Source organism: Heterocephalus glaber, unplaced genomic scaffold (genome assembly GCF_053883595.1).
Source record: "Heterocephalus glaber isolate CG9 unplaced genomic scaffold, H.glaber_assembly_v1.0 deba00001481, whole genome shotgun sequence".
Taxonomy (NCBI): Eukaryota; Metazoa; Chordata; class Mammalia; order Rodentia; family Bathyergidae; genus Heterocephalus; species Heterocephalus glaber.
Genome location: NW_028258317.1, coordinates 34,177,418 through 34,193,748, shown reverse-complemented (window position 1 = coordinate 34,193,748; position 16,331 = coordinate 34,177,418). Strand labels below are relative to the sequence as shown.

At 38.4% G+C, this 16,331-nt stretch overlaps 1 protein-coding gene and 1 pseudogene across 4 annotated transcripts in view; both read left to right on the top strand.

The window, feature by feature from the left end:
- Positions 1 to 16,331, top strand: part of Adamtsl1 (ADAMTS like 1) — a 1,037,009-nt gene that overhangs the window by 280,527 nt on the left and 740,151 nt on the right. The gene's annotated exons all lie outside the window — the stretch shown is intronic.
- LOC147825899 (mitochondrial import inner membrane translocase subunit Tim21 pseudogene) lies at positions 4,665 to 16,253 on the top strand (annotated as a pseudogene).

Here is a 16,331-nt window from a genome sequence, read left to right as displayed (position 1 = left end):
ACAAAACGTAGGCATTAAACTACCCAACTTTAAAAGAGTACAAAACTAAAGCAGTCAAAAGAGCACGACATAGACACATAGACCAATGTGACAGAGCAGAGGCCCAGAAATAAGTTCATGCATTTATGATAATTGATCTTTGACAAAGTTGACAAGAACATACAATGGAAAAAGAGAAGTCTTTAATAAATAGTTCTGAGAAAACCCGATAATCATATGTAAAGGAATGAAATTAAACATTATTTCACAACATATACAAATTAATTGAAAATGTATTAAAAATTTAAATGTTAGATCTGAATCTATGAAGCTACTAGAAGACATGGAGTAAAATCTTCATGATATTGGTCTGCCAGTGATTTTTTTGGATATGACTCCAAAAACATAGACAACAAAAGCAAAAGCAGAACAACAGGATTATCTCAAGCTAAAAAGTTTCTACACAGCCAGGTAAACAACAGAGTGAAGAGATAACTTATGCAATAGGAGAAAATATTTGCAAACCATGTCTCTGGTAAAGAATTAAGAACTCAAAATATATAAAGAACTTAAATATGTACACAGTAAATATACACAATTTTTCAATTAAATAAATAAATAAATAAATAAATAAAAGAACTCCTAAAATTCTCTCATGAGAAAATAAACCAGATTAAACAGGCCCCAGCCTTTTAATAGGGATCTCATCAAAGAAGAAATACAGGTGTGAAATAAGCACATGAAAAGATGTTCCACATCATATGTCACCAGAGAAATCAAATTAACAGCAATGAGATGCCACTGCATACCTGTTAAAATGCCCAGTGTCCAGAATGCAGATAGCAGCCAATGCTGACAAGGAGGTAAAGCAATCCTAGGGATTCTCATTCACTGCCGGTGGGAATGCAAAACGGTAAAACCACTTTGGAAGACAGTCCTTTCTCACAAAACTAAACATACTCTTACCATGCAACCCAGCAATGCTACTCCTTGAAGTTTAACCAAAGTAGTTGAAAACTTGTGTGCACAGAAATGTGCTCTTGGATGTTTATTGCAGTTTTACTCATAATTGCCATACTTTCAGACCATAAAAAAGGCTTGGAGAAATCATAAATATATATCACTAAGTGAAAGAAGCTAGTCTGAAAAGTCCACAAACTGTATGATTTCAATTATATCCTATTCTGGAAAAAGAGATAATAGGGAGACATTAAAAAGATTAATAATTGTTAGGAGTTGGAGAGAAGGACACAAAGGACTTTGAGGACAGTGAAACTTCTCCATGAAACAGCATAATGGTTGACACCTGTCCTTATACATTTGTTCAGAACCACAGAATACACAATGCCCAGACTGAACCCTAATGTAAACTCTAGGATCTGGGTGAAAATGTAAGCTCATCAGTGGTGACAAATGTGGCATTCTAGTGAGAATGTTGGTAACAGGGAAGCCTTGCATGTTCAGTGCCAGGTGGCAAATAAAAAGTCTTTCTACTTTCCTCTTAATTTTGACAATGAACCTAAAACTGCCCTACAGAAATGAAGCTTTTTGGAAACATATTTACAAGTACTTTTTAAAAATTTGCCATAAGCTGCCAATCACTAGACATGTTTGGCTCACAGATTTTATTTATTTTGTAATTGTGGTTACTGAGGATCAAACTCGGGTCCTTGTGCTTGCGGGGCAGGCGGCGGCACCACAAAGCTAAATCCCCGGCCCAGGTTTTATTTTTTTAACAATGGAAATAAAGTCTCGTAACTAACCACAATAAAGTATCCTTTCTTATTTGGAGAAAAAAGTCATTTTCTTTCATGGATTTTGTGATTTTTACAATATATATTTTAATTAAATTCAATTATAATTATTAAAGTGATTCTGTGAAGAACTTGACATATTCTGTCATAGAATTGCATCATTCATTTTCACATCCACACAAAAATGCTCTTGTAGGCTAATTGGTGACGTGATGTCAACTAAGAAGCCACATCAGCCAGACACATGGACACACAACACTCTCGGAGGCTGAGGCAGGAGGATCACAAGTTCAAGCCCAACCTGGGTAATTTAGTGAGAACCTATCTCAAAAGAAAGTTTTTATTTATTTATTTATCTATTTGGTACTGGGGATCAAACTCAGGACCTTGCGCAGCAGGCACAGTACCACTGAGCTAAATCCCCGGCCCATGAAAAGAAAATATTTTTAAGGACTTGGAATGCAGCTCAATGTGAAAGCCTTGGGTTCAATCCCCAGTACTGGAAAAAAGGAAAGAAGTCATGCTCACACATTCACACACGTCCTTACACACGCACACAGCTGAAGATGGTGATCTTCCACATGAGGCTGGCTTGCTTTTAATTAGATAGTTAAAGTACACATTTCCTTTTTCAACCCTTGTGTGATGCAATTAGACAAATTTCTTTCATTTTTTTCTCCCAGATGATCCCATATGGTTCTGGTAAGTGTAAGCCTTACTTTTGTCAGGCATAGCATCTTTTTAAAAAAGAAATTGTATTGAAGTTATTTGCAGTTTTCTGACCATTTAGAGTAGAGATGTTTATTCTACTCTTATTGCTATAATTGAACGATACATATGAATCTAAACAGTCTATATTTCAAGGCAGTTCAAAGCTCAGGCAATCCTGCATTATAGCACCAACATTCTCGTTCACACTGTGAAGCCGGTGCATGTGTCGGTGTAGATAATACACACAAAATGAGAAAATTTACACATTCATAAAAGCAGAAAGTCGACTGAGTTTTCTTCAGCTGGGTGCTGCCTTAAACTTGTGAAAGCAGAATATTTTGGAGGGATGCTGATGGCAGTTCTCAGTGTACACTGTCACTTTGCTCACTCTTCAGATGTGTTAGGGCAAACACAGGACAAGGACAAACATTATCCATATCTAAACACAAAACCTAGAAGTACACATAGGGAGCAGATGGTTTCCACAGAGATCTAACAGAGAAGGATGATTCTAATGGAAAAAGTAAAACTCTTTACCTGGCTTCTTAAAGTTTGATCAGTAGTCATTGTTTCTAAAGAAATAGAACTGTTATTGTATACTTTTAAAAGTATTTTTAAACATTTATATTCCAAGACTTATGATTTTGCCCATCCAAGTACAGATTTGTGGGTAGAAATGGTGCAGTCACACTCCCGGGTGTACAGAACAAGTGGTTCTGTTTCTTCTTTGTAGTCTACTGTCACTTCTGTTTTATGCCCCTTTCTCCACTCCACCCCATTCATCCTGATGCATAAAATTACTTTAGTTTCTTCAGATAAATGTATTCCTACTGGGGTTGGGACTGTTGACCCCATTCTCTGGGAATGTTATGTAAATGCTGCAGCGGAGAGAAGGGAAAAGTAGGTTGTAACCTGGCCTTATGCTCAAGGAGATAATTCATGCCACCAGCCCTCAATGCAGATGTCATTAATGGTCACTTAAAAGCAGTATGGACCTCTAACCAGTGTTGGGGGTGTTCCATATCCTTGCTGCTACCTTCATGCTGAGGGGCAGCTGCATCCAGCAGATTCCTGCTGGAAACAGTCCACCTCTTCACCATCTGATGAAGCACGATCAAAACTGAATATTCCCCTGCAGACCTTTGTCTCTTTCTATGTATTCTCAGAGCCCGTCTACAATCCAAAGGATGTCTCTCATATATCTTTAGCTAAGAGAAAGCAGAGTTGAAGGTGTGGTGTGTGAGTGTAGACTTCCTTTCCCTGTTGTGCTGAGATACACATGGTGTACCACTATTTCTGCTCTGGCCACCAGTGGCCTGGAGAGCTCTTCTCTGAAAACTAATTTCTCCTTGAACTAAGACAAAATAAGCAATGATTTTTCTCTCCTGAGACCCCCAAACATATAGTTCAAAGGAAATTAAGTCCTTAGCCATTTTCTCCAAGTCTTCCTGGGGAATGGAAGGGAATACAGTTTTCAGACATGTCTAACTATCCTGAATTCTTTCCATATTTTACCTCCCCAACTCCTACAAAAGATGCTTAGAATGTGGAAGTAGTTGGGGAAATGTGCCTGGAAAGGAGTGGTATGTTCTATCACATCTGCTGCCAAATATTTCATCTTTTGCTGGAACCTCAGCAATTGAACTAAGAAGTTAAGGCAACATCTTCATTATATGGGCCAATCTGATACTCTCCTCAGGTTAATGGGCACCTCCTTGTCCTATGATCCAAATGGAAATTCTAAAAAAATACCTGAAATAATTGTTTTCTATACCAACTTCTGCACAACATTCTGCAAATTATGTAAACATGAATAAACCAGCTAGATTAGGTGACTAGCCATAATCTCATTATTCCAAGTGCAATTTGAAGATCCATGTGCTGCTATATTTTCTGTTTGTTGTTTTCAATTTTCAATATGGGGTTATGTTTTGCTTAGTTTTGATACCCCATCTAATTAAATACCATGACTAGACATTGAGGCGATACTTTTAAGTGAAATAAATAGGACACACATGTGTGAATACTGAATAGTTTCTCTAGTGTGAGAAACTGAAAGTGTAAATAAGGACCAAAAGGTATAATAGGTAATGTGAAATAGGAAGAAAAGGGGCCAAGGGGAAGGGGAAGTGGGAGAGGTAGGGGAAAGGAAAGAAGGGGATGGAATTAATATGAGAAAAAAATGGAAACAAACTCTTTGTAGATAGGGAAGGGTGGAGGGGTTGAAGGGAGGGCAGGGGAATAGGGAAAAAATAAGAACCAAGGTGAATTATGTAAAGGTTCAAATTTCCAGTGATGAATGTCATTATATTGTATAGCTTAAATGTACCAATAAAATTAATAAAAAGTAAATACCATGACTAGAGTGAAAAGTTTCAATTGTACTTTAAAATGTCAGACATTATTTTTTAGATAGAATTTGGTCACAGAATAAACTCTCCTGTTTCCCAGAGCTGTCTAAAAGAGATTATTTAATCACCCAGTAAATGTAAAAATTGCTGACAGAAGTGACAAGCATCTGATTTTCTTTGAATGGTTTCCAATGTTCATCTACTTGCTGCATACATTTTTTGTTGTCCAAACAACTACTCAAAAGACTTTAAAGTATAATAGCAACTTTGGTTTAAAGTACTTATATGCACTAAATACCTTGTCTCTGATCTCTACCTCATGGTGCCAAAGGAGACAGCTGATCTGTTAATATCTCGAATAGGAAACTATAAAAACATGTTTTAGGCTTGTAGTGAAAAAAAAAATAGAAAGATTGTTCAAGTTTATCTAGGATTGTTCAAGTATTTTGTTATGGAAACTTTACAGGGAATTTTTTAAGTCACCAAAATAAATATTCCATAGGGAAATAGACCATTGTTTAAGAGGATAAACTTAGTTTTCCAGAGCAAGAGAGGAGGGGAGACTTCTACTTTGCTTTCTGTACTAGGAATTTCACCATAGGCAAGCGCTGTGCCCTGACTTGGGGAAGCATTCTTTAGTAACTAGGTATTACAGAGACAGACTCCGCCCCCTTAACAACAAACAATTTTAATGTAGGAATAACCATGAATTGGACAGCATTTTCTCAATTTATCTAGGAAAGAAAGAAAATGGAAGGCAGAAATGTTTTTTGAAAGTTATGGCATTTGGCTTGAGAACTCCACATATGTAAGAATCAGATATTGAGTATCTGGACAATTCGGGACATGACCAAAATTCAGGAAATAATTAAAATGCAAGTCATAGAAGTAGTTATAGTTGACTGGTGATAGGCTCCTTGGTCTCTTGTTGTGGGTCTGTTCCTCTAACTTTGCATTTGACACTAAGTAGTTTGATTGATTCCGGTGGCTCATTCATTTTAAGGTATCTCCCAGGATCCCCAGCTCCTGAACTTTGTAGCAGGCTTTATAATTCCTTCCCTCTGAATTTAGGCAGGACTTGAAACTGGCTTCTCATGAGTAGAACATGGCAAAGGAGATGGTACGCTGTTCCCGTAGTGATGTACATGACCCCATCTTCCTGGAGGGCTCAGAATCTGTGCTCTTCTTTCTACCTTGAAGAAGCAAGCTACCCGAAGTCCAACAGACACAGTAGCGAATTCTTCCAGCATCCTGAGATCTCAGAGGTGGATCCATTCCAGATGAAAGCCCAGACCTAGCTGACACTGAGACTTTAGCTTTGCAGGCCCCAAGATCTGCGACGGACCTCTTCTCAGAGTCTGAACTTAGGGTTGCACTTTTTCCTGTGTCTCACCCTTAAATCTTCTTGGTAGCACTGCCCCATTCCTGCCCAGAATCCACACCCACGGAACTGGAGGCTGTATGTATGTGTTGTCTTTAGCCACTAATGTTGTGGGAGAGTATTATGTGTGCCACACAGAAACTCACGGAATTGGCTTCTTAGACTGTAAAACAGAGACACTTGAATGCTTGAATCAGGTGTTGACTATAACAGGAGACACAGAAGGACTTACACATGTTATACACACAAAAAAATAAGAGCTCAAGAAAGGACATGACTGGATTAATTTACCACGCAAACTAAACCTTTCACTCTAGTATAATTTCCAAAAGCATAGTAGAACAGTAAATGTGTTCAAAAATATGACTGCCAGTCCAAAAGCGTATAAAATGCATTCTGTGTGAGAAGGGACTGGTCTGGGTAGTGGAATTGTGCAGAAAAGTTTTATAATCACTGATGTGACAGTAGATATGTTTGGTCCTGAAACTTGGAATGGTTTGAGAATTTGATGTTTATTCTTGGATTAAATCAAAGAGATCATAAAATAAGTAAATATTTATGGTGAATTACATATGCCCTGTCACAAGGCGATATATCAAAATGCTTATAGAATTTGAAGTTAGAATTCGAAGTCCTAAATAAATGCTTGAGCTGAAAAGTCCCGCTTACTTCTGTGCACCTGTGAGCAGCTGAGCCTGTTTCCAAGTGCACGTTTCCCAGGGTTAGGAACAATGAGGAATGGCTAGTGAGGGAGGGGAACTGCAGACTGATTCTCACTTGGAATGTAGGATATGGGAAGGAGAGGATTCCTTTGGTCTAACAAACAGTAAGGAAACAACTATTATCTGGTACTTATTTTAGAAATGACTAAAACTTGATATTTATGTGTATATATAACATTTTTATTATATACATATATACATATACAACCTTCCTACAACCCTGCTTGAGGTTTGCTTTTCACAGTAGTCTCTGAATCTTGTGACATTTGGAGTAGAAAAAGGACATGTCAATAAGTGTTGAAAATTTCCTTGTCCAAGAATTTGAAGTCTTGCTATCTAGTTCTAGCTAGTTCTTAGCCATGTTATCTGTCTGAGACTTAAATTTGCCAAATGTCAAATACAGATATGATCCTCCACCATAAATGTAGAATTTGCACCTCAGCCCCTTTGACAACACTTTTGTAAGAAAATTTTGCTGCTACATATATTTTTGAATGACGTTTATTTAAAAAAAAAAAAAAATAGCCTGTCTAGCATGTTTAGGAAATCTCTAAGATGAAGAGTTTGAGAGGGATCTCTACACAGTTTGAATTCAGGAGTATATTTCACCATTGATAAGGCATTTCCCCTGGGTCTCATCCCTGGATCTTGGTAGTGCTGGGGTGTGCACATCATGCTGTGCCAGCAGAGCCTGGTTAACATAATACACACACACACACACACACACACACACGCACGCACACACACACATTATTGATTATTAAGGGAAAGAGTTGTCTAGGACCCAACAGTGGTGAATTGGGGAACTGGAACACAAATCTGACTTTCAAATCTAATTCCATATCTAAATCTGAAATGTTTTAATAGAAGGATATTACTTACTTGTAAGCAGAAATCACTCTCTCATGACAGAAGTGCTCCTGGGTCCCCTTGCTATCTTTTCATCAGTGACTGTCATGTGAAGTTCCCAGGAGTGACTCACATTTGGAGAGAGGAGCAGCTCTGGCCTGGGTGTGACGGAGGCCTCTCTGTCGATACAGAGTTCGCAGGAAGCAGGGAGGCAGGTCATTGTCTCACTAGGTCTCTCAGTGGAGTCTTCTCAGAGAAGATGGCAGAAGCATGACCTTTATCTTTGTCCCTGGGACTCTGAAACAAAATAACTCCCATGGAAGGCATTGTTGTCCTGTGAAAAACTGCATCAGGGCTGGGGATTTAGCTCAGTGGTTCCGCCGCCTGCCTCGCAAGCATAAGTTCCCGAGTTCAATCCCCGGTACTAAAAGAAAAACTGCATCAGATTCTAAATGAGTGACAAAAGTTAAAATATAAGCTGTTCACGAATTCGGACATTTTAATTCATATAACAAGAGGACAAAAGGAAGATGAACATTCTCTCAGGAGACTTTTTGTCAATATAAACGTAAAGCTCCTGTAATACAAATGTGTGAATTTCAGTATGTGTCTGGCTGGGTGGTAAATCTTTGCTGACTGTAGTTAGCATCGTCACTATGCGGAAGTTTTCTTTGAACATGATCTGTACTTTTTTACGAGCTACACAGTATGGAGAAAAGCTACACAGATCCTCTGGGAGACGATTGTTGTTGCCACACTTTGCGCCTAACAAAGCTTGCTTTATGACTGAGCCCAGTTTGAGATGGGGGCTTCGAGAGCAGAAGAAAATGGTGTGACCTGGATCTATCTTTGAAGTGCCCCAGAAAACTATCTGGACGCAGGGACCGTGCCCCCAGAAAGCAGAGGACAGCGGCAAGCAAGTATCTGTGCACAGAGGTCAGAGAGGGGAAACTGCTATCTCAAAGACTCAGAAAGTGAAAGAAGCTGGAAAAGATTTCACCTACTTAATAGTGGTACTCATTGGCGTCAGCATTACAGGTGGCTTGTTTTACGTGATTTTTCAAAGAACGTTTTTCTTCATCCAGTCCTAGTTAGATATATGGGAAAGCCTTAGAAAAATGCAGAACACAGCCCGAGGTGATCGGTTTCTTTGGTGAGCCTGTTAAAGGCTACGGGGAGATGACGAGACGTGGTCGAAGGTGTCATGTCAGTTTTATTGAATATGTAAAAGATGGGCTGAAACACACGCGTGTGAAATTCTACATTGAAGGGTCTGATCCAGGGAAGCAAGGAATAGTGCATGTGGAGGTGAAAGAGAATCCAAAGAATGGTGAATATGAATTTCGGTACATATTTGTGGAAGTGGAATCCTATCCTAGAAGAACCATTATCATTGAAGATAATCGATTCCAAGATAATTAAAAGAATCAAGCAAGCATACTGTTCCCTGGTGGGTGTGAAATGGTGCAGATTCATTATGATCTTCACAACTCTCTTCCAGAATCTGTTCAGAAGAGTAAGACAGTATAGCGCTCATAAAGGTGAATGTAATAGGATATTTGGTACCTTTAGACAAGCCTTTCTTGTGAAAAATCATGAAATAGATCATAAAGCATTTTATTAGTGAATTTTCAATTATGGCAGTATTTCTGCTCTAATATCATTCATAATGAGAATATTTTGTTACTGAATGTTTTACAACCTGTAAATAAACAAATTTCAATATTTTGGGTTTTTTTTTATATTACATAAGTATATAAATCCAGCAGAAAAAAATTAGAACTAAGAAAAATGTCAAGGGCCAGGGATTTAGCTCAGTGGCACCATACCTGCTTCACAAGCACAAAGTCTTGAGTTCGATCCCCAGTACTGGGAAGAAAAAAAATGTCTGAAACATCTTTCATATAATTTGGAATCTTTTAAAATAACATATGAAAGTATTTGAGGACTATAATCAGTTAGATGGTAAATACATAATAGAAAGATTGTGGAAATTGTATGACTTAGGAATCTATTTCCTGTTTCCCAATCCGTGATTGGAGGCACTGTCTACTGTGGGAGGAGAACACACTCTGCCGTCTGGTGAACTGGCTCTATCTGTTCTAGCAGGTGTATGGGCTGTGCAGGTCCTTCAGGCTCATCAGACCTCACTGTTCCCTGGTTGGCTGGTAACAGATGATGGGTACAAGTGCTTTGGCCATAGAGGCTCCAGGAGGTGTCCCCGGCCCCTTCAGAACTTATGCTGCTACTTGACACTGCCAAGAGAATGCCAGAAATAAGTGGGAGTTGTTCAAATGTGTGTGAGGCCCTTTTTAAAAAATATTTTTAAAATATGAACACTTTATTTTATTTGAGGTATTTGCTGGAGACCTATTAAAAAGTGACTTTCACTTACAAGTCTTTATCACATAACTAAAGTGCTCTGTGGCCCCTTATCTGTGAAGGCTTCAGAATGGGGATTCCCTAGCACTATTTCTTTGTTCTTTAGAACTGACAGTGGAGGGGTTTCTGATGGGTTTTTGAGATCCTAGCATATTCAGGATAGAAAGATCTTCAGGAAGTTTGTTTCCTTGCTTAGTTTATCTCCTTAAGTGAGTTAAAGATTTGGTTTAACTGCTGTCTTAAGTGTTTTATTACTTTAATTCTAAAAATTTCACCCACTTAGGAAGTATCAAAGTGTCACAGCAGAACTGTTCTCTCCCTAAGGGAACATGCTTTCAGTGATAGGGTGAACTCTTAATTTGGTTTAGGTCTCTCAGCCAGTTTTTCAGCCTTCTCAGTAGATTGTTTCTTATCAATTATACAAAACTATTATTTTGTATGCATAATAAACTTTTAAAGTTTTAAAATGTGATCTGATTTTGTTTTTTGCAATATACATACAGATTATCTGCATCTACCTAGCTCTACTAGTGAATCTCAATCTAGTTTGATTTTATTCAACGGCTCATTGACATAACTTTGCACTCAAAGATGTATCACCATTTAAAATTATAAAAAGGTATTGCGCCTTGAGACCATAATGTTAAATGAAATAAATCAGATATGGGCTTAAATATCATATGGTTTCTCTTATGTGAAAAATCCAAAATATAAATAAAAAGCAAAGTAAAAAATAGATAATAGGAAGAAGGGAGATAGATCTTTCTCAAATGAGAAGGGGATCAACAAATGGAAGGAGGGAGGGGAAGAGGATGGAAAAAGATTAGGATGTGTTATGTACATGTACCAACTCCCTACAAACAGTGTAATCAGCATGTACTACAAACATGTACTAATAAAAAGGCAAAAAAGTGAAAAAAAATAAACTGTTCACATGCTCATATTGAGAATGATTTGGTTTTTAAATGATTTGATTAAAGATCTAAAAGATTTAAATATCAAAATATAATGTTATATTAATTAGTAAGGGTGCATAGTAATATGCATGATATGGTCCCTGTTTTGGAATGAAAAAAATGAAAAATAAATTTGAATATGTGTATATGTTTATGTGATTACAGAGAAACATGAAAGAAGTCAGATTATTTGATTTCTCAGATGCACAAAATAGATGGAACTTATGATTTCTTTTTTATGTATCTTTTGTTTTTCTTTATTTGTAACAAGGATCAAATAGCAATTTTGTAATATAAAATTTACAATAAATATGTAACAACAAGGAAGGATAGAAGAAAAGAATGTGAAGAAGGAGGGAAAGAAGAAATTTTATTTATCATAGCTCACATGGGACTCATTTGCTAACTCATAGATATATTTATCTTCTTTGTGATTATGAAGGAAATAAGACTATATGATGCATGAAAATGCAGGGTATTTATCCAACAAAAATTGGTTTAAATGCCATTTATATGTATATGTAATATCTATTGCTCATGTTTCTGAAAGTTAAGAACATGAGGTTTTAATGAACACTGTAGAATGTGTAAAAATGTATGATAAAGCTGTTTATTTACTCATAGAGTGAGAACTCATAAGTGTGCAAGGGAACAAAATGTGAACAGAGTTATCATCCCTACCTTGAAAACCCTCCTAGAGCCCTCGGGGATGATGGATACTGACCACCCGCGCTCAGCCAGCCTGGCATGTGCTTCTCCACAGGGCTTGCTGACTGCATGGCTCTCCCACTTTGCAGACTGCTCTCAATACCAGACACCAGGAGTGATGGAGGATTAATTGGCAGTGGCATCAATCTGTAATGGACTTTAGAAGTTCTTAGAATTTAAATTCCATGAAGTCATTCTCATTGGCAAATGAAAGCAGGAACATAAGATATTATATAGGTAACCTTCAATGGGAAAATGTCTGGGAACACAATACCTATCTTCAATAGCTGTACTATAGATGAGGAATTTGATTTTTTTCTAGATGAAGAAAATACATGAAGCAACATTAACATAGGATTTGAAAGTCTTATATCTAAGGGAGAACACTGTACTCATCAGAGCTGCCACATGAGGCATTGAGTTCTCTATCGCCAAAGCTCTGTGAGTTCTGGCAGTGACCAACTACCAGGGGCTCTGTGCTGAGAAGATCGATGGCTGTAACATCCTTGGTGCTTCCACTGCATCTTATCCATACCCTTTGTGATTTCTTTATTTTACTTCACCTTTGTGATTATTTTGTCTGTTTCCTTGTGGCTCAAGTGATGATGATGAATTTGTGGAATAACCCAAAGGCCCAGGCAACATTAAGTGCCATGGGCATCATTTCCATTGAACACTTAGAAAAGTGTGTGACGCAGAAAGGATCCTCACTCAGGAAACAAGGTGACTGAGGCTGGAGAAGGTTAATGAACTTGCAGAGGTCTCAACACTCGCGGTCTTGTGCTCTTTGCTACTGCACAGTGCAGCTTCCTGGGACAGTCTCTGGCCATGAGATGCTGGATGAGAGTGATAACAGGCTTGATTCGGGAAGAGCTGTCTCTTAAGTAAGTCATTTATATTTCCCACCAGCTAATCAGAGACAGGCGCTAAGAGGAAGGAATCAGTATCACTCTATAATTGCTAAGCTGAGCTGTCTATTGCTTCCAACAGAGGTTGGGGGAGAGGCACAAAGACATTGTTCTAATGGAGATCGTAGAGTGATTTGCTCTTGGAATGGCTGTGAACAGCCACATTGAACATTTACTTGATGTAATTTCATTAATGTACAAAGCATAACAATTCGGTAAATTTTGTCATTGCAATTCAAAAAAAACAGCAAGCTCCTCCCAACCAACCTATGCTTGTTCTAGAGGAGGGAATACGATATCTAAAATATTTTTCAAGATAGCTGGTAACCAAATATGAACCTGTAAGTTAAGTCAGGTCTTGAAAAATATAACGTCTTTTTATGTTATTCCAGAGGGCAGGATTTATTGCCCACCTTTCCAAATTTTGTAAAATTAAATAACACAAAAATAAAATGGATGTCATAAGTTGAACTATGTATGTCTTCCTCATCCCCCAAAGCCTGATGTAAATGGGCTTCATTAGGAATTAACTCTTTCAGCTCTCAAAATTATTCATTTAAACTCTTATTATATGACTGTGTTCGACGAGATGTGAAGTTTTTTAAGCTCCTAAACTTTCTTTTATGCAAACCAGTTTTGTGGAGTTTTAAACTCTCTGGTTCTTTGACAACTTTTGTACTCTTTCCCTATCGTGTATTATTCAATAAATTATATTCAACAAGTAAGTCAAAGAAGCATATTAGTCTATGTGCTACATTTAAGTGGGGCCTGTTAAGCTGGCTGCACTTTGGCAGTTTGCCCAATTAAAGGCTGTCATAACGAATCTACCCTGCACAGGCACGAGCCCAGTCAGGTTTCCAAAGGAATGTATGTTTTTGTGTAAGTAACCTCTGAGGGGACCCAGCCCTGCAACTAGCCCTGCAACTAGCATAGCGTGATGCAGTAGTCACAGGAGCTCTCAGAAGTGCAGCTCAGTCCTTCAACCATGTCACATATTAATCAGAATGGTTTAGTGTCAGTGACTGCTTTCAAATTCCAGTGACTAGAAAGACAGCTTATTTTCATAAGGATATCATGATGTGTATGTGTATTTTAAGTGGAATGTTATATGAATGAGTTATGCTTGTCCAACCAGCTCTTTTTAATCCTTGACCATTTAAATGGAAAATCCATCTAAGCTGACTTTATTCCTTGGAAGTCACTTTTCAGTGAGGAGATTAGGACCTGTCATTGTGACCAACACAGTCTTGTACTTGGAACAGAGGACTCTTATTATGCTTGTCTGAATTATGTCCTTTCTTTTGTTAATTAGAGTGGCTATTTCAACCAGATTTCAAGCCAGGCTTTTATTGATTGTTCCCAAACAGGGAGAGAATTCAGCTATTTACAAAAGAAGCATTAATTTCTGGCACTGAATGTAGTGACAGCTTTCTCCGGATTTAAATCCATTAAATAAATCATGGGAGTTCAAGTGAAGAATTACAATTGCTATTTAATATTTGATTAGGAAAATTTTATTGCATATTAATTTTAAGTGTTAAGTTTATTCGGGTTTCCCCAGCCTATTCTATAGCCAGTGTCTTTGGTTGTTTTTTTTTTAAAAAAAAAGACTGGTTTTTCCCGTCAGTATTCATCAGTTCCGTGGAGAGTTGAAAGGCCAGTTCTGAATAGCTACCACTAGGTGGCAGGATGCCTTTGCCGTTGGAGAACAAGGTGGGTTCCTTGGTATCCGCGGAGATTTGCTGCAGGCCCTGGGTACCAAAGTCTGTGAATGCTCAACTTTCTGATATGAAATAGGTCGGTATTTACATATAACCCACACACACCTCATACACACTTTAGATCATCTCTAAATTATAATATGTAGCAGTGTTACTATGTAAATAGATTTTATATCTATACTGGTTAGAGAATGATGTAAAAACAGCCCACGCATGTTCGGTACAAGCATAGTGAATAAGGTGTTTTTGATCCGCAGTTGGTTGAATCGTGAACGCACAGCCGCCCAGGCTGAAGGGCTGACTGCAGTGGGTTTTGGTCTGACTCACCCCTAGCCGAATGGGCCAACCCATCTTCCAGTCAGCCTCCCTGCAGGTATCAACATAATCCAATTTCCACGTTACATCTGGGATGATGTTACAAATAAGCAGATGAAAATTATCCTCTTAGAAGGGTTTTACAGTGGTAAAGGGAGCACAAGCAGACTCCAAAGGAAATACACAGTTTGTCGATTTCTGCTGGAAAGTACAGGGGAGGCCTGGGTTCACTTGAGGTACTTACTTATGCGCTGACCTTAATATTTTGTCTGGTGGCTGCCTGGCAGGAAGCTGCTGGCCCGATGGGTGGGCGTGAGGAGAAGAAGAAACTGACTGGGCTGCCGGTCCCTCCTTCCTGTGCCCCGTCAGAGCTCCTCCTGATGTACCTCAGAGCAGCCGAGTTCTCCCTGTTACCCGGCATGCTAAGCCTGGAGGCTGAGAGGAGCCACCAACAGCACCTAGAAAACTGATGGCAACTGACAGCAACCACATAGGCGGCTGTCTCCCGCAGTCCCTGGAGACAAACCCCAGTGAAGAGTCTGGCAAGGTTAGCCATGGCTGCGACAGAGGAGCCCGTTAGTTTGGAGAGGACCAGGCTCCTAGCTGAACCTCAGAGCCCTGGGCCCAAGGAGGCTCCTTAGAGGCTCAGGCCTTAGCAAGAAGGCTTCTTGCCTGAATCTAATTTCCAGCTTAGAATCAGTGCCTGCCCGCACAGACACCAGCTTCCACGAATTTCCAGGCCTGCTTATTAAGATGTCACTTAAGACTGCAAATAATTGTGGTAACTGGCATCAATTCTTAGAGGGTTTTGTGAAGCTTATTATTCTGAAGACTTGTCTTACTTTATTCCTTGAAATATTTTATTATGCCCATATCCTTTCTCTAACTTTTGAAGTTAGAATATTTGAAGGGAGGCTTTGAAAGAAGAGAGTAATAAAAGAGATTCTTAGGACCTTGCAATGGAAACATTGTTGTTATTTTAGGCGTAGTTGCATAACTGACCCCACCATAAATGCAGTTATGATCTGCTTGTGGTAAAATACACAGTTATAGTCATGATGTTTGACATATCTGGCATGGTCTCTCCTGAGAATGGTGCATTTAATCGTCATTTATTTTTCTCATATTTGTCTGTGTGCTCATTAAAATTGTCTTTAACTTCTCTAGTAGAAATATTCAGATTCTTGATTGCCAACTTTTCTAATTTTACAATGACTTGTTCCATTATATTTCCTTCCTCTACCCTGTTTTTCCTTTTATACATTAGTAAATCCAGACTGATATTCCTACAAGGCCTTTCCCCCAGACTTTGTTGGGTATGGAAAACATCACATGGAGCTTGTCACGAAGGCTGAATTCTAAATTAAGCTGCTCTCTAAACTAGGCAAGATCTGTTTATCTTTCAGTTTCTTCAAATCCACTAAGGAAATAATAACAAATCAACTGTCTGGATTATGATATAAACAGATCAAACATAACAGAACTTGAACGTATCACAAAGGTGCTCAAAACTTCATCCTGCAGTATGCGTCTAATGAGGACTGGAGAGTGAGGCTTGTTGAGTCCTTTATGATTTAATTTTCAAAATCTTTTC